Raw genomic sequence first — 18,116 nt, 5'->3', positions numbered from 1 at the left:
CGCGGAGCCTGCGACGGAGCCTCTGGCACATGCGTGGCTCGAGCAGACAGCGCACCACGCATGGCAGACGGAGCTGCGCGGAGCAGGGCACGCGCGGAGCCTGCGACGGAGCCTCTGGCACATGCGTGGCTCGAGCAGACAGCGCACCACGCATGGCAGACGGAGCTGCGCGGAGCAGGGCACGCGCGGAGCCTGCGACGGAGCCTCTGGCACATGCGTGGCTAAGGCAAAATCTTCATTTACTTATCTTTGAAAATAAAGCAAAATTAAAATATACTTACCAAGTTTTTGAAAATCCATTTTGAAATGTACTAATAATAGATTTGAAAAATATGAATTTTTGAAAACAAATTTCTTTTTCCTACTCTACTAAACATAAACCTAGTTTTCTTCTAAGTAATAGATCCTAAAAGAATAGGTAATTGAGTACTAGACTGTGAAATGATAACATGAGTTAGACCCAAGAGCAAATAGTAGTATCAACATCAAGTAAGCAAATAGCAAGTCATAAAAAGTAGCAAATAATAGCAAGTCAAAAGCTAGATAACCTATCTACAAGCAACATATCAAGTCAAACATCCAGTCAGATCAAGTCAACAATAGTATCAAATATAATGTCTACTGAGGTGGTGGTGGTGGTGGTATCTGTAGTGCCCTCAAAATCTGTAGAATCTCAGCCATACTAGCAGACTGTGCATCCAGTCGTCCAATGAGGTGGAGCTGGTGCATCAGGTAATGCAAGGAGCTCCTCTAGCTCTGCTCCTAGCTCTATGTCTGCTATGTTTGGCTGAGGCTGGTCCGGATCCTGCTGCTGCTCCGCTCGTGGGGGCTGAATCTGAGGCTGTGGGGGCTGAATCTGAGGCTGCCTCCATGATAGTCTCCCCTCAGGGCTAACATCTATGTGACCTAAAGTGATCTGTCGGCTGCCAATACTGTCGTAGTCTCCATGGGGTATGATCTCACCTATGGTGGTATCTACCCCTAGAGATGCAAATATACCAGTCAAAAGATGGCAGTATGGCATGTGCACTCTCCTACTGGTCACTATAGATGCAGCATAGATCACGGTATGAAAAATAAGAAGTCCAAGGTCAATGTCCAGTCTGTGAGTGAAGGCATACAGAAGGAATGAATGAAATGGTCTCATAGGAGTCAGGTTTCTGGTAGCCAGGGGTAGGATGCAGTTTACTATGACTCTGTACAGGACATACTCCTGTACTCTAAGATCAGTAGAGGAGAAGTTGACTAACCCTGGGGCTCTATCCTGCTGGAAGAAATAGGTGTGCATGACATCTAGAGTGATCCCCTCGTGTGGCTCGTCAAAGGGCATGCAGGAATGAGGGTATACTATGAACTGGGAGGCTGAGGGTCGGAATCCTATGAAATTGTTGATCATGGCTGGTGTAATGGTGATGGTCCTACGCCCGACTCTAGAAATGATCGTGTTGTCGTCCTGGAGATCAAGATTGTTGTAGAATTCTGAACACAAAGTTGTGTTCATAGGGAAGGGTGCAGTAGACAAGTCTGTCTAGGTGGTAATGGTCGATAGTCTGAATGGTCAGTGGACAAGAACGAGTAAAAAATCCTCTGTCTAGTGATCTACAGGGTAGTGCTATGTAGGTGGTCTGTTCAAATCTAAGCCTGTGTCCCTCAGTGGGGAACCTAGGGTCTATGGAGGGGGTTACTATCGAAGGCAGCCTCTCTAGCTCTCTTTGCTCGTCTAAATAGGAAATACTTCGTAAATAACATGAAAAAATACTTGAAAATACAATAAAAATGTAAAAGATTAAGTTAGGAATGTTACTTGGGACCCATGTTGTGAAGTGAGGCTTTCCTACGAGTGAAATCGCGAAAAAACCGGAGAGAAAAGGGATTTTGGAGGTGTTCGGCGCGGTGAAGAATCGGCTTCTGCCGATTCTGTTTTATACCGTGATCTGAGTCGACTCCAGGGGTCTGAGTCGACTCCGTTGGCGGTGTGAGTCGACTCAGAAAGCGGTGTGAGTCGACTCCAGCAGGTGAAAAGACATCTTCCGCGGGAAAATTCCCGCCGTCTCGTTGACTGGTGCTGAGTCGACTCAGGTGGTGATCTGAGTCGACTCAGATCGGCTTTTTCCGCCGATCCGAGAAAGATTTTCAATGATTTAAACGTTAATTTATTAATTAAATTGTTTAAAAAGTTTATTTAATTAAATTTAAATTAAATTTAATTAAATTAGAAGTTAATTAATATTAAATTTAATTAATTAATTTGAAGTTTATTAAATTTTAAAAATTTTGTTTAATTAAATTTTGAAGTTAATTAATTTTGAAAATTTTTAATTAAATTTTGAAGTTAATTAATTTTGAAAATTTAATTAAATTTTAATTAATTTTGAAAATTTGTTTTAATTAAATTTTGAAGTTTATTAATTTTAATTAAATTTTGAAAATTTGTTTATTAAATTTTGAAAATTTGTTTAATTAAATTTTGAAGTTAATTAATTTTGAAAATTTTAATTAACTTTGTTTAATTAATTTTGAAAATTTATTTAATTAAAAGGAAGGACGGCTCCCCGAGGCTCAATCCTTATTAATGTTAAATTGATTGCAATGGATGGCTCCCCGAGGCTCAATCCTTGCAATAATTGAATTAAGTTGAGTTTTATGATTTGATTAATTTTGAAAACTTGTTTGTTGGGTTATTTTCATTTATTACCTATTCATCTCACCCAGTCTAAGTGGTCAATCAGTTATCCTATGGGTTGAATGTGAGATGATTTCAATTTTATCTTTGTTTATTGTGAAGAGGTATCTATACTTGATCAATTTTGAGTTAGATTCAGGTTTAGCCTTCAACCAATTAAGTACACATTTCAAAAATTGATTCCCAGGTTGTGGCGAGGCAAGGGGCCTTCTTGGTTATCGGAGCAACGACCACTTCCTAGACAGAATCAATTCAAGAAATTATGGACTTAATCGATTTATTGAAAAACCTTGGTCTAACTAGTCTAGGATGTGGCGAGGTAGCTTCGGTCAGTTCAGTTCGACTCCGTGAACCAAGTCAGGTACTCCTTACCCTTCTTGACCACTTTGTCTAGCCTCCCTGACGTACTATCATCTCGCCCCACCCTGGTACTATGTTGGCAAGAATTGATCAAGTAGTTGGTCCTTAAACTAGCCTAATTTCTAATGCAGAAAAATAAATCTAAGTTATGCAAGAAATCAAACAAGTTGTTTTGGTTCCCCCGGGATCGTGTCCCTTGATTGGTCGAACCAAGTGGACCTGATCCTTAGGAACCAAGAATTGGTTCGGTCCGACTGGGTTAACCAGCCGGGACTTCGGAACCCACGCTTGGACTCGTGTTCGGTTTCTACGTGTGAGTGCAATGAATGATCTTTGTTTAGCCGCGTATCCGATGCCCGATCGGTTGTATCCAGCCTTCTGCGATCCAAGCATCATATCCAGATACTTGGACCCGGAGGTGAATTTTTCCAGCGATCGTCTGAGTTCACAAACTTGAACTTTCAATTGAGCATTTTCTTCCTCGAGTTGAACTCGAGTCGAATCCTCAACCTAATCGTTCGGAGTCGGTGATTCAGGATTGACTTTCTCTTTGAGGAGTACTAACTCCTCTTGGAGCGATTCAACCAGAGCCTCGGACTTGGCTAATTTTTTACTTAGACTAATAATAATTGAAAACAATTTGTGTCGACTTACAGTGGGTTTCAAACCTTCGGAAACGGATACGGATCCGTGGCTTTCGTCGTCCGAGTCGTAGTCGCTTTCATTCGGGTTGTCTTGTGCCGGAAGCGCGAGGAAACTCTTTGTTGGTTCTTCGTCCGACTCCTCGGATGATGATTCGTCCCACGTTGCTTTTAGGACCTTCCGTTTCTTCTTTTGGTCCTTTCGCGGGCAGTCGGCGATGAAGTGCCCCTTCGTCCGCAGCCGTAGCACTTTGAATCTTCTCTTCCGGTGGTTGTACTATTTTCAAGAACCCCCGCTCTGATCAATTAGATTTCGGCGTCTCGGTGTTCGGAACAGTAGCTTGAGGCAGGCACAGCACCGACGTCGAAGTTGGAAGTCATGGGAGTCGCGGGAACGAAGTTTGGAAGCTTTGGAATTCTTGAATTCGGCTGCTGCTCTCGGGTTCCTTATATAGTCGACCTGAGTCGACTCAGATAGCGATCTGGGTCGACTCCAGCGCGCGTGGCAGATAAAACTTGATCGGCTTTGTCGCTTATCCCTCCTAAGTCGACTCTGATCTCGTTCTGGGTCGACTCCAGTCACGGTGGCGGCAGCGGCGATAAGTTTTGACCCTGAGTTGACTCAAAACCTTACCTGAGTCGACTCCAGGCTGATCTGGCGGAAAACTCGACACGCTGACTTCCTGATTCAAGCTGATTCGGCTGGAGTCGACTCCAGAACCCATCTGGGTCGACTCCAGACCCGAAAAATCAGATTTTTCGTCCGGAGTTGGCTTTCGTCGGGCTTTTCCTTCCTGCACAACAAGTTAGCTCAAAGATAATATGTAAAGGATCGAGTCGATTCACCGAACCAACACCGAGTCATAACTTCAGATCTCCGGTGAGATCCTGGGTTAGACCCAATTGGTGATTGACAATCCCAACTGGTAATTTTGGTACAAACACACTATTCACCGACTCTAGTGATTCGGCTCTAAGTTGCAGAAGGGTGGACTTGGTCAGGAGGATCAAGTTGCAGCTGAAGAATGGACTGATCAGGAGGATCAGTTGCATTTCAAGTCCTGGGGGGCAACGACAGAGCCGAGCACAAGTCCAACGGGTCAGGAGAACTCGGTTGGCATCAGGTAAATTCTCCTGAGGGAGTGGGTGAGGACGCGTTCCTACGAGGAACAATAGGCGTCGGTCTAACCCAGGATCTCACCGGAGATCTGAAGTTAAGACTCGGAGTTGGTTCGGTGAACCGACTCGATCCTTTACATATTATCTTTGAGCTAACTTGTTGTGCAGGAAGGAAAAGCCCGACGAAAGCCAACTCCGAACGAAAAATCTGATTTTTCGGGTCTGGAGTCGACCCAGATGGGTTCTGGAGTCGACTCCAGCCGAATCAGCTTGAATTCGGAAGTCAGTGTGTCGAGTTTTCCGCCAGATCAGTCTAGAGTCGACTCAGATAAGGTTTTGAGTCGACTCAGGTAAGGTTTTGAGTCGACTCAAGGTCAAAACTTATCGCCGCTGCCGCCACCGCGACTGGAGTCGACCCAGAACGAGATCAGAGTCGACTCAGGAGGGATAAGCGATGTTGGGCGAGAGCAGTACTAGGATGGGTGACCCCCTGGGAAGTCCTCGTGTTGCACCTAATTTTTGATGTTTTTGTTTTTGCGTTTTTGTTTGATGTTTCTTTTGTTCGTGCAGGAGATGCCTTCCGTCTCGTCTCTGGCCTCGTGTTTGTGTGCGTACGTGGGTGTATTTTGTCGGGAATTGTTTATTCGAGGTGCGCGTGTGTATTTTTTTCGGTGGTCTCTTAATTTCCTCTGATGATTTCGTGGTCGTTTGGTTGGGGAATCGTGGATGGACGGATGGATTTTTTGTTGTGGTTCCGCACGGTGAGGCGAAGGTTGATCTGTATCGATGACCGTTGGCGGGATAAATAGGGAGCGTGTGGTGGGAAGGATGGGTGCGATCATACCAGCACTAATGCACCGGATCCCATCAGAACTCCGAAGTTAAGCGTGCTTGGGCGAGAGCAGTACTAGGATGGGTGACCCCCTGGGAAGTCCTCGTGTTGCACCTAATTTTTGATGTTTTTGTTTTTGCGTTTTTGTTTGATGTTTCTTTTGTTCGTGCAGGAGATGCCTTCCGTCTCGTCTCTGGCCTCGTGTTTGTGTGCGTACGTGGGTGTATTTTGTCGGGAATTGTTTATTCGAGGTGCGCGTGTGTATTTTTTTCGGTGGTCTCTTAATTTCCTCTGATGATTTCGTGGTCGTTTGGTTGGGGAATCGTGGATGGACGGATGGATTTTTTGTTGTGGTTCCGCACGGTGAGGCGAAGGTTGATCTGTATCGATGACCGTTGGCGGGATAAATAGGGAGCGTGTGGTGGGAAGGATGGGTGCGATCATACCAGCACTAATGCACCGGATCCCATCAGAACTCCGAAGTTAAGCGTGCTTGGGCGAGAGCAGTACTAGGATGGGTGACCCCCTGGGAAGTCCTCGTGTTGCACCTAATTTTTGATGTTTTTGTTTTTGCGTTTTTGTTTGATGTTTCTTTTGTTCGTGCAGGAGATGCCTTCCGTCTCGTCTCTGGCCTCGTGTTTGTGTGCGTACGTGGGTGTATTTTGTCGGGAATTGTTTATTCGAGGTGCGCGTGTGTATTTTTTTCGGTGGTCTCTTAATTTCCTCTGATGATTTCGTGGTCGTTTGGTTGGGGAATCGTGGATGGACGGATGGATTTTTTGTTGTGGTTCCGCACGGTGAGGCGAAGGTTGATCTGTATCGATGACCGTTGGCGGGATAAATAGGGAGCGTGTGGTGGGAAGGATGGGTGCGATCATACCAGCACTAATGCACCGGATCCCATCAGAACTCCGAAGTTAAGCGTGCTTGGGCGAGAGCAGTACTAGGATGGGTGACCCCCTGGGAAGTCCTCGTGTTGCACCTAATTTTTGATGTTTTTGTTTTTGCGTTTTTGTTTGATGTTTCTTTTGTTCGTGCAGGAGATGCCTTCCGTCTCGTCTCTGGCCTCGTGTTTGTGTGCGTACGTGGGTGTATTTTGTCGGGAATTGTTTATTCGAGGTGCGCGTGTGTATTTTTTTCGGTGGTCTCTTAATTTCCTCTGATGATTTCGTGGTCGTTTGGTTGGGGAATCGTGGATGGACGGATGGATTTTTTGTTGTGGTTCCGCACGGTGAGGCGAAGGTTGATCTGTATCGATGACCGTTGGCGGGATAAATAGGGAGCGTGTGGTGGGAAGGATGGGTGCGATCATACCAGCACTAATGCACCGGATCCCATCAGAACTCCGAAGTTAAGCGTGCTTGGGCGAGAGCAGTACTAGGATGGGTGACCCCCTGGGAAGTCCTCGTGTTGCACCTAATTTTTGATGTTTTTGTTTTTGCGTTTTTGTTTGATGTTTCTTTTGTTCGTGCAGGAGATGCCTTCCGTCTCGTCTCTGGCCTCGTGTTTGTGTGCGTACGTGGGTGTATTTTGTCGGGAATTGTTTATTCGAGGTGCGCGTGTGTATTTTTTTCGGTGGTCTCTTAATTTCCTCTGATGATTTCGTGGTCGTTTGGTTGGGGAATCGTGGATGGACGGATGGATTTTTTGTTGTGGTTCCGCACGGTGAGGCGAAGGTTGATCTGTATCGATGACCGTTGGCGGGATAAATAGGGAGCGTGTGGTGGGAAGGATGGGTGCGATCATACCAGCACTAATGCACCGGATCCCATCAGAACTCCGAAGTTAAGCGTGCTTGGGCGAGAGCAGTACTAGGATGGGTGACCCCCTGGGAAGTCCTCGTGTTGCACCTAATTTTTGATGTTTTTGTTTTTGCGTTTTTGTTTGATGTTTCTTTTGTTCGTGCAGGAGATGCCTTCCGTCTCGTCTCTGGCCTCGTGTTTGTGTGCGTACGTGGGTGTATTTTGTCGGGAATTGTTTATTCGAGGTGCGCGTGTGTATTTTTTTCGGTGGTCTCTTAATTTCCTCTGATGATTTCGTGGTCGTTTGGTTGGGGAATCGTGGATGGACGGATGGATTTTTTGTTGTGGTTCCGCACGGTGAGGCGAAGGTTGATCTGTATCGATGACCGTTGGCGGGATAAATAGGGAGCGTGTGGTGGGAAGGATGGGTGCGATCATACCAGCACTAATGCACCGGATCCCATCAGAACTCCGAAGTTAAGCGTGCTTGGGCGAGAGCAGTACTAGGATGGGTGACCCCCTGGGAAGTCCTCGTGTTGACCATTTCCATATGTCGACTATTGTTACCTCAAATTTGACCATACCATAATTTTGTGATCTTGAGTTCATTAGTCGACTGTCACTCTAACTTTAGCCAAACTAAGGCTAAGTCGATACCATGCCAACATACCTCATGTTTCTAGAACTTCCTCATCTACTTAATACATGTCAACCTCAACTTACCAAGATTTGAACCTTACAAAGTGTTGGATTGACCTTATCCTACCAAGACTTCCTATACTTACAGACTCCTGATGTGTGTGATTTATGTATATATTTTTGATGTTATTTAGCATTTATCAACTACAATATATGAGCATATTTTACATAATCTCCTAGCTTTTATATTCTTTTTATCGTTTTAGTTCTGAGAACTACTCTTTGTGTGTTTTATTGATAGGACGTGAAGATCTTAGAATTGGTGCGCATTTGAAAATGGAAAGCCTATGGAGCACACTTTCCAACATGATGCACGATTTGGATGTGGCACCTACCACAACCATGCATCACCCTTGGAGGCAAAACGAGTATTGGAGCAACAAACGGGCACTCTAGCAAGGAACACGACCTAACTGTGGCCCTTGACATGATCACACCCTGTACTATGGCTCTGATGACCAGATTCTAACATGCACTGTGGTCTCGCCGTATCTCCTGACACAGCTGTGGTGCATTGAAACATGATGATGATGCCCCTGAGTTTTTAGAAAAATTTGTTAATTTTTGATATCTTTAGAAGCTATAAAAGAACCATGGAGCATTGATTTAGAGATATTTGGGATTAGGGGATCTCCCATTCCCTATCAAAAGTTTTCCTATGACAGGGAACCCTAGGAGAGAGTCATCTTCCAAGACTCCGTAAATATTCCATCTACAAAGGGAGATCTTTCAAAGACACATTGATATCTATGATTAAGTTTTCTTAATGGCCTATTAGCTCAGTTGGTTAGAGCGTCGTGCTAATAACGCGAAGGTCGCAGGTTCAAGACCTGCATGGGCCATTTATATTTTTTTTAATTTTACCCTCGGGCATAGTTGAGTTGGTTACGACAGGGTAGACTTGCTGAAGTGGGCAAGGATCAAATCTCGATGAAGCTGAGGCAATGCCCTCCCCCGTAGTGATCAATTGCAGCTTCCCGATTTACCTCCTCACAGATGATCGTGGGGCCTATTTGGACCGGTGCGTTTGCTAGAGGGGGTGAATAGCAAATTTTTGCTCTTGCCTATAAAATCATTAGCGGAAGCATAAAAAGAAAAGCAAGACAAAAAGAACCAATACTAACCCGTTCGATTTACTTGGTATCCACCTCAACGAAGTGACTAATCCAAGGATCCACACACACAGCGACCGTTTCCACTATGAAAGTTCTTCTTCTCAAAGAACTCTTTGAAGGCGGAGAAACTTTTACAAATAATTTTTTTCTCTTACAGAATTGAGTAGTAAAGTTTAGGGAAGAGTTTTGAGAGGTTACAGAGATTGAAGTTTGTGCCAAGAAGAAAAGGTGCAAACACTTACGTCTCCAATCGTTAATCGGTGTTTTTATAATTTTCACGACATCAGTCGATTGACTCATGGATCAGTCGACTGATGGCCTTCAACGGCTCTTGTAGATAGCGTTTAATTCGTTAGTTGTCAGTCCAACGTTCATCTAGCAGTCGATTGAAACCTCCACTAGTTGAATGGTCAGTGTATTACACTCGACCAAAGTCTCTATGTGTTTCTGATCAAGATATCAGTCAACTGATGGTCGTATCAGTCAACTGGTGAAGCTGAACATCTCCTTTCAGCTTCCTTCTTCATCCCTTAGTCTTGACTCAAGCCTTTAAACATCTTCCACAAGCCTCATGCCCATCCTTGCACTTACTTGAGATGTTTTCCTCAGTTTCGTCATGCTAAGTCTCCCTTTGCCAAGAGACCGCGCCTCCGGGACTTCACCATTTGCCAAGAGGCTGCGCCTCCGGGACTTTACCATTTGTCAAGTCTTCAATCCTAGACTTTCCTGTGAACTCAATTCACACAACTTAGATCACCAGCATTGTCTAACTTAAACTCATTTTAGCCAAACATTAAAATTCAATAATACTTGGGGTAAGACTGCACCAACAGGGCCGACCGTGTGGGACTGCTAGGGTTACAGATTTCACCTTTTGCTGAAAAGTTTCCTTTACACTTCTCTCTTACTTTGAGTTGTAAAATACTTTTATTCATGTCTTTGGCTTGTATCTCCATCTCCAATTGCAGCAAGGAACACAACCTGACTGTGGCCCTTAACATTGTCGTGCCCTGTACTATGGCACTGATGACCAGATTCTAACATGCATTATGGTCTGGTTGTGTCCCCTGACATAGATGTGGTGCATTGAAACATGATGACAATGCCCATGAATTTTTAGAAAAATTTGTTAATTTTTGATATCTTTAGAAGCTATAAAAGAACCATGGAGCATTGATTTAGATATATTTGGGATTAGGGGATCTCCCATTCCCTATCGAAAGTTTTCCTATGATAGGGAACCCTAAGAGAGAGTCATCTTCCAAGACTTCGTAAAGATTCCATCTACCAAGGGAGATCTTCCAAAGACACATTGAAATCTATGATTAAGTTTCCTTCATGGCCTATTAGCTTAGTTGGTTAGAGTGTCGTGCTAATAATGCCAAGGTGGCAGGTTCGAGACTATAGTTGTCCTCGATGAGCACTTCATCGGCCAATAGAAGCTCTTCACAACAGTTCCGATGGTTGGACAACGATTCTCACAATTCTCTCTCATCGTGATCGAAGATTTGCATCCCCTACGCCATCGGAAGGGTGACGCCCGGATTTCTCCAGCTACTCCTCGCTCTCACAGACAAAAGGAACAAGACAGTGGGAGGCAGCAGCAACCACCGAACTCGGGAGAAAAAGGGTGCGTGATGGCGCGATCGGAAAGCGAAGGGCTGCGACACTCGCGCCCTTGGCCGGCGATACAGGTCTCTCTAGTGAACAATAGACAACACTCTAGCAGCGGCATCTAACGCCGGCTGCACTCCGGCAGCATCTCTTCGTCCACGTGGATCTCTAGCGAAGAGGGAGGCACGCCACAGCAAGAAGAAGAAGCTCGGTTGTCTTTGCTGTTACAGTTCGGCAAGCAACACAAACACCCAAAGGAAAACACCAATTGGATACATTACAGACAAGAAACAAGAAACCCAAACACTGAGAGGCGGCGAATAGCAGCATCGGGTAGCGACGTTGTCCAGCGCGCGGTAGGGTTCCGGCTCCTTGCCGCGGTAGGATTCCGATTCCTTGCTTCTCCGACGGTCAGCGACGCGAGGGATAGCCACCAGTCGAGCTAGTGATGATGCGAGAAACAGCCACCAGCCGAGCGGGAGGCGACGCGAGAAATGGCCACCACCCAACCAGGCGGCAACGCGAGATCGGCCACCAGCCGGGCGTTCAGGGCGGTGCTAGGTCTCGGCGTCTTCCTTGGCCGACGACGCGATCAGCATCTCCGACGACTAGCTTGCGCAGCCAGTAGCGAGGAACGGCGCCGTGTGGGAGAAGGTGAACAGGGAGATTCGCTACAGGCGTGGCTTTTAAAACTCGGAATCAAACCTATTAGGGCTTTTTGGGTTTAATCGGGCCAGGTGGAGAAAAACCAGGATTTGTAAACCCTAAGTTACTGTAGCAAACCGGTTCACTTTTAGTTCGCTTGGTTCAATGACCAAATGATCTCTGATTTAACCCAAACTAGTTTTGTTCGTTTCATCTTCTCAAGACGAAGCTTCTCATCACATCTGTTTTGCCAAAATCTCTTCCACCATGAACCAAACCAAGTTGGTTCAATTTGGTTCAAATCTGAATCATTTGGTTTACTAACCAAATGATCTCTGATTTAAACAAAATCATTTTCGTTTGTTTCGTCTTCGTAAGACGAGTTCCATCATTTTGTCCATTGTCAGGTCCAACCAAATTTTATTTCTCTCGTTCTGAGAATCCAATTCTCAAACTTGTTTTAAGTCCTTCGGAGAACTTGTTGTGCGTGTGACCCAATAGGTTCCGGTTATGTTGGCCGCTCCGTAATTAACCATTAATTACGGAACGATCATGAGTGACACCTAGTAGTATATCATGATCCCCAATTGATCAAAAAATCAACGATTGATTCCAGAACATCTTCTAAACTCTTCAGCAGCTACACTGAATCGTGCCTCGTTCCTTTCACCGTCTTATACCCGCTTGGTTCAGGACATGGTCTATATGTCAGTTCCCACTAGGCTGACTACGTCACACCTAGCCCAAGCTGCTTTCTTGTCCTGTGGATTCAAGTTACTCGTACACGTATCCAAGAGTATCGTACTCTTGACATGTAATGCTTTGGCCAAAGACTTTTAGGGGGTGTTTGGTTGGGGGTTATCATTGATAACCTTGGTTATCTGTCCAAGGTTATCGTTGATAACCTTGTTTGGTTCAGGTTATGATTGATTCCCAAGTAATACAACATTACCGCCACATCAGCAAATGGTTATAATCCGGTAATGTGATTACCTTGGCAGCCTAAGGTTTTCTACGATTCCTGAGGTTAACGAAATTTTTTCCATAATTACCCTCCGATTTTAAACTAAGTAAATTAAAAGGTACTATAAAATCTAATTAAAATCAAATTATTTAATTCAATAAATTTTAATTTAAATATTTATAAATTAAAAAATAATTTATTTTAAATTTAAAAAATAAAATTAATGAATTATATTTATTAATTTAATGAATTATTTTATTAAAATAATTATTTTAATAAATCATTTTATTAAAAATATTTTTTTTAATTTAAAAAAATAAAATTAATAAATTATATTTATTAATTTAATAAATTATTTTATTAAAATAATTATTTTTAATGAATTATTTTATTAAAATAAAATTATCATATTATCTTTATTAATTTAATAAATTATTTTATTAAAATAATCATTTTAATAAATTATTTTATTAAATGAAATATAAATTTATTTTAAATTTAAAAATATAAAATTAAGGAATTATATTTATTAATTTAATGAATTATTTTATTAAAATAATTATTTTAATAAATTATTTTATTATATATATATAAATTTATTTTAAAATTTAAAAAATACAATTAACAAATTATATTTATAATTTTAATGAATTTTTTATTAAAATAATTATTTTTAATAAATTATTTTATTAAAATAAAATTAACAAATTATACTTATTAATTTAATGAATTATATTAAAATATAATTGAATGAAGGGTAATATAGTAAATATAAAACTGGTTATGTTTTATTCCCTCCAAACAAATAAAGTAAACCAAACAACATTAGGTTATGTTTTATGTCCCATAACCTTGGTTATGTGATTACCTGGTAATCATATAACCAAGGTTATATATCATAACTTGAACCAAACGCACCCTTAGTAACAATCCTGACAAGCGGCCGCAAGGTATACATCTCCTTTTCCAAGGAGCGGTGAATCCTCTGTGGGCTATTCAAACATCTTCGGACACTTTGACTTATACCCAATCATCTCGGGTCCACACCTCCTCGGAGATGCTTACTTAAGATGTCAAAGTATAAGTCTCCATGTCCAAGATGACTTGAATACCACAAGTCAAAGGAAACTCGTACTTAAGCTGCATTGAGATCTTCATTGACATATGAATCGAACCATATGAAGTCTCATGGCAGGTCACTCCAATGAACTGGTTACCTTTAACCAGCATCCACGTTTAACTTTCAACATCTAATATCGACAGTAGTGAGATCAGCTGCTTGGCTAACCAAGGAGTTCAAAACGTGCTAGTCTCGACAGAATCGATGACTCCCGCGCTCATTAATTCCTTGACTATGGATAATTTCAATACGTTCATAATTACACGTGTAGAGATGCTCACTAGTTGTGAATCCAATCACAAATTCTCTCACGCTATGAATCGTATTGCGGATATTCAGTATTTGAGTTTAAGATCCAATTAAACACATACAGAATGTGCACTCAAATAGTGAATTGCTATTTATCTAATAAATAGTATAACCGTAAGGCGATTGCCTTAGGACACCCCTCAAATTAACAGACTCCCACTTGGCCTAAGGTCAATCGCTTTGGTATCCAATATCAAGCGTCTCTATGTGTTCCTCAAGTTTATTTTGAGGTAGAGATTAAAGGATCCGCAAGGTTCCTTTCAATTGAAATCTTCTAGATTGTATTTCTCTTCTACGGATGATCTTTTGATCTATCTATTTCGCCGAAGCACGTGTTTGGATCGACAGTGAGACCTAGGTTCCATCGCATACGCGATTGCTCCATTGTTGTAGCAGTAAACAAGTAATGCTTTGACAATGGTTAGAACCATTCCAAGTTTAAAATGAACTTCCTGATCCAAATCACTTCGTTTGCTGCTTCACAAGCTGCAATGTTGTCTTATTTGAAACACTTTCAACTTATTGTGCCATAATTTAAGGTGTATTCGTACCCAGACCGGGACTTAGAATCATCCTTGTCTGTCTTATAGCTGGTATCCATATACTCGCTTGTGACCATATCACTTTCTCCATGTACCAAAATAAATCATTATTTTCCTCGCAAGTATTTTAATAATTATTTTGACAGCCGCCCAATGATCTATTTCTGAATCTAACCAGTATCCACTCGTGACACTCTGAGCACACGATATGTCGGGCCTCGTACACATCATAGCATACATGATTGATCCTATTGCCGAAGCATAAGGAATCATACTCATGTAAATCCTCTCATCTCTTGTCCGTGGACACGTAGACTTCGAAAGGTGAACCTTTCTTGGATTCAAGCATGCTAAACCCCTTTTAGCACCTTGTCTGTTTGTGTAGACTGTGAAAGACCAAGCAACCTCTTCGATCTATCTCTATAGATCTTAATCCGGAGATTTAGGTTGCTTCTCTCATGTCTTTCATGGAGAATATTTGACTAATCATAGTTTGACTGGCTGCAGAATAGACATATCGTTTCCTTTTATTACTCAAATCGTCGTTATAAATGAGCACGTCAATTTAATTAATACCGAATCCCCTAACTAAAGTAGTATAGGGCAACTCGAGTCGTCTCCCAACGATTGTAGACGGTGTGTGGTAATTCTAGTGGTTATTACAATTGGGGATTTGGATTTTTCTCTTTTTGGTTTGGATGGGGGGGTTGTTGTCTTAAGTTCTAGTTCTAAACAATGGAAAGAACACTAAGTATCAAGAACAAATTGCATTAATGAAGTAAAGAGTGCAACAAGTAAATAAGTGCATGAACAAAGAAACAAGCAAGAGAAATCTAAGGACAAACAACATTCAAAACTGTAAGGGGAATTTTAACAAACACTTGATATGCCAAAAGTCTAATCTATGCTTAAAAATGGAAGAAAAGTAAAGCTAATGATTCTCCCTAAGGTTCTCGCCGAAGATGGATGCGAGGCGAAGCGGACTCCACGAATGATGCGCCGAAGGAAGGAATCTCCAACTTCGAAGCAATCCGGAGAGGATGTGGATGGATGAGATGACGTGACGGAGAAGAAGGTCCTCTTGCTCCTTGATGGATGGAAGGTGGTCGGATTGAAGAAAGGAAAACTCCTAGCCTTCTTCTCCGGGGCAATGAATGGAGATGGTGATGAAGAAATGGAGGTAGGTGGCGGCTAGGGCAAGTCCCAAGGGAAGAATACCTTTTTCTTGACAAAAATCAGCTTTTATACCCCTTTGACAGCTCCGCGACACGGCCGTGCCTCTTAGGCACGGCCTAGGGCAAGCACCCCTCTGTTGGGAGGCACGGGCGTGCCTCCTAGGCACGCCCCAAAGTGGACACGGCCCTGTGGAAGAGGCACGGCCGTGCCTCTTAGGCACGGCCCCAAAATTGCAGGTTTTCTGCAAGTGATGCATTGCGGGGCCTTTTACCATGTCTTAGATGCCGAATCTGTCTGAACCCCCTGAATGAAAGTTGTAGATCTCGAAGTTATCTTCATTTTGGTAGGTCATACAGCCCGTAGTTCAACCGGAGCAAAAAGTTATGGCCATTTTAGTTTTAGTCTGCAGAGCAGTCCAGCTGAGACACGGCTGCGTTTGGACTCCGAAAAGGTGAGGCACGCCCGTGTTAAGAGGAGGCACGGCCGTGCCTCTTAGGCACGGCCTGGAGAAGTTGCTATTCTGTAAAAAGGCACGGGCGTGCCTATTAGGCACGCCCTAGAGAGGTTGATCTTCTGTAAAAAGGCACGGGCGTGCCTTTAGACACGGCCTGAAGAAGTTGCATTGCGGGGCTTTTTAGCATGTTTTAGAGGCCGAATTTCGCTGAACCTTCTGAAGCAAAGTTGTAGATCTTGAAGTCCTCGTCATTTTGATATATGGCACGTCCCGTGGTTCCATCTGAGCTAAAAGTTATAGCCATTTTAGTTTTGGTCTGCAGTGCAGTCTGGTCGAGACATGGCCCACGGGAAGAGGAGGCACGGCCGTGTTAAGAGGAGGCACGGCCGTGCCTCTTAGGCACGGCCTGGGCAACATGGGGCACGGCCATGGCTTGTGGGGCACGGCCTGGGGAGGTGGAGAATGGCCCTGGGAGCCTCCGAAACACCCCAAATGACCTCTAAACACTTCCAAATGACCTCCAACTTGGTTCAACTTCATGGCTCTTTAAGTATCCTACAAAAATACATCAAAAATGTTAGATTCAACCCAAAATTTGTAGGAATAAGCAATATGATCTAAAATAAGTTCCTACTCGCAATATGTGTTAATATTCAATAGTTACACAACGAGAGGGTCAAAATATCAAGTTTTAGAGCCAAAATAAACTATGAAAATGAGTGTTATCAATTCCCCCACACTTATTCAAGTTTTCATAGATCAAGGCATAAAGAGACCCAATTCATACACAAGTCAACAAGCATGGTGATTTCAAGCACATGATTAAACTAAAACTTGATGTAATCCTCACAAGGTATGTGATGGTGGTGCTCTCACTCTCAATAGCATGTAAGTAACTGGAGTTTCCACTCAATGCAACTCATGATGTTTCACTACCATATGCTTGCATGTCTCCTACTCTCCACCACTATAAACACAAGTCTCCATGACTTCAAAGGCTTATCATATCCATGAAGAACAACTCATGTATATCACAATGAAGCACAAAGAAACAAGATATATGAAGAGGTAGTATGAATGTGGAAGAAAGAAGACATAAAACAATGAACTGTTATGATGTTAAACATGCCCATTAACAGTGCTTGCAAGAAATCTACTTCCTTCTCCTTAAAAGATAAACAACTCTCATCCTCTTCCTCTTGGATGCGCATCCAACTCACTAAACATCATCAAACACTCCACTTCTAGAAAAATTGCACATCATATCAATGATCTTATTTTTTTTTTTCAACAAAATTTCTCTTCAATGAATTTTTTTTTCTTTTCATTTTTTTTTGCTATTAATTATATCTAGATTTTTTTTTTTGAATGTTTTTTTTTTTTTTTTTTTTTTTTTTTTGAACTTTTTTTTGTGAAGAGAATAAAAACCTATCTACAAATCATGATATGATGTGCTATCCATATAAGTATTAAGAACTCATCAACATCCACACTAATCAAATTCTTTTTTAACTTGGTATGCCAAAAGTCTAGTCTATGCTCAAAAATAAGGCTTCTCCCTAAAAATCTGTTGAAAAAAGCATGGGCGTGCCCCTTAGGCACGGCCTGGAGTGGTCTCTTCTCTGTAAGAAGGCACGGGCGTGCCTTTAGACACGGCCTAAAGAAGTTGTATTGCGGGGCTTTTTAGCATGTTTTAGAGGCCGAATTTCGCTAAACCCTCTGAAGCAAAGTTGTAGATCTTGAAGTCCTCGTCATTTTGATATATGGCACGTCCCGTGGTTCCATCTGAGCTAAAAGTTATAGCCATTTTAGTTTTGGTCTGCAGTGCAGTCTGGTCGAAACATGGCCACGGGAAGAGGAGGCACGGCCGTGTTAAGAGGAGGCACGGCCGTGCTTCTTAGGCACGGCCTGGGCAACATGGGGCACGGCCCTGGGTTGTGGGGCACGGCCTGGGGAGGTGGAGAATGGCCCTGGGAGCCTCCGAAACACCCCAAATGACCTCTAAACACTTCCAAATGCCTCCAACTTGGTTTAACTTCATAGCTCTTTAAGTATCCTACAAAAATACATCAAAAATGTTAGATTCAACCCAAAATTTGTA

The 18,116-nt window shown here is 42.7% G+C and overlaps 7 non-coding genes across 7 annotated transcripts; all 7 read left to right on the top strand.

Moving 5' to 3' along the window:
• Positions 1-5,633: 5,633 nt before the first annotated feature.
• Positions 5,634-5,752, top strand: LOC141814737 (5S ribosomal RNA). The gene has a single exon (XR_012600518.1). It is a non-coding gene; the product is annotated as a 5S ribosomal RNA (ribosomal RNA).
• Positions 5,753-6,067: 315 nt separating this feature from the next.
• On the top strand, positions 6,068-6,186 carry LOC141814724 (5S ribosomal RNA). The gene has a single exon (XR_012600516.1). It is a non-coding gene; the product is annotated as a 5S ribosomal RNA (ribosomal RNA).
• Positions 6,187-6,501: 315 nt separating this feature from the next.
• Positions 6,502-6,620, top strand: LOC141814661 (5S ribosomal RNA). The gene has a single exon (XR_012600505.1). It is a non-coding gene; the product is annotated as a 5S ribosomal RNA (ribosomal RNA).
• Positions 6,621-6,935: 315 nt separating this feature from the next.
• On the top strand, positions 6,936-7,054 carry LOC141814584 (5S ribosomal RNA). The gene has a single exon (XR_012600494.1). It is a non-coding gene; the product is annotated as a 5S ribosomal RNA (ribosomal RNA).
• Positions 7,055-7,369: 315 nt separating this feature from the next.
• LOC141814525 (5S ribosomal RNA) lies at positions 7,370-7,488 on the top strand. The gene has a single exon (XR_012600487.1). It is a non-coding gene; the product is annotated as a 5S ribosomal RNA (ribosomal RNA).
• A 315-nt stretch (positions 7,489-7,803) lies between these two features.
• Positions 7,804-7,924, top strand: LOC141814533 (5S ribosomal RNA). Its single transcript, XR_012600489.1, has one exon. It is a non-coding gene; the product is annotated as a 5S ribosomal RNA (ribosomal RNA).
• Positions 7,925-8,844: 920 nt separating this feature from the next.
• TRNAI-AAU (transfer RNA isoleucine (anticodon AAU)) lies at positions 8,845-8,918 on the top strand. Its single transcript has one exon. It is a non-coding gene; the product is annotated as a tRNA-Ile (tRNA).
• Positions 8,919-18,116: the final 9,198 nt, after the last annotated feature.

This window comes from Curcuma longa, chromosome 1, assembly GCF_044706935.1.
Source record: "Curcuma longa cultivar G26 ecotype Majalengka, Jawa Barat chromosome 1, ITB_CL_G26_1.1, whole genome shotgun sequence".
NCBI lineage: Eukaryota > Viridiplantae > Streptophyta > Magnoliopsida > Zingiberales > Zingiberaceae > Curcuma > Curcuma longa.
The sequence above is the reverse complement of the archived record's forward strand: the minus strand, read 5'-3'. Positions and strand labels throughout refer to the sequence as shown.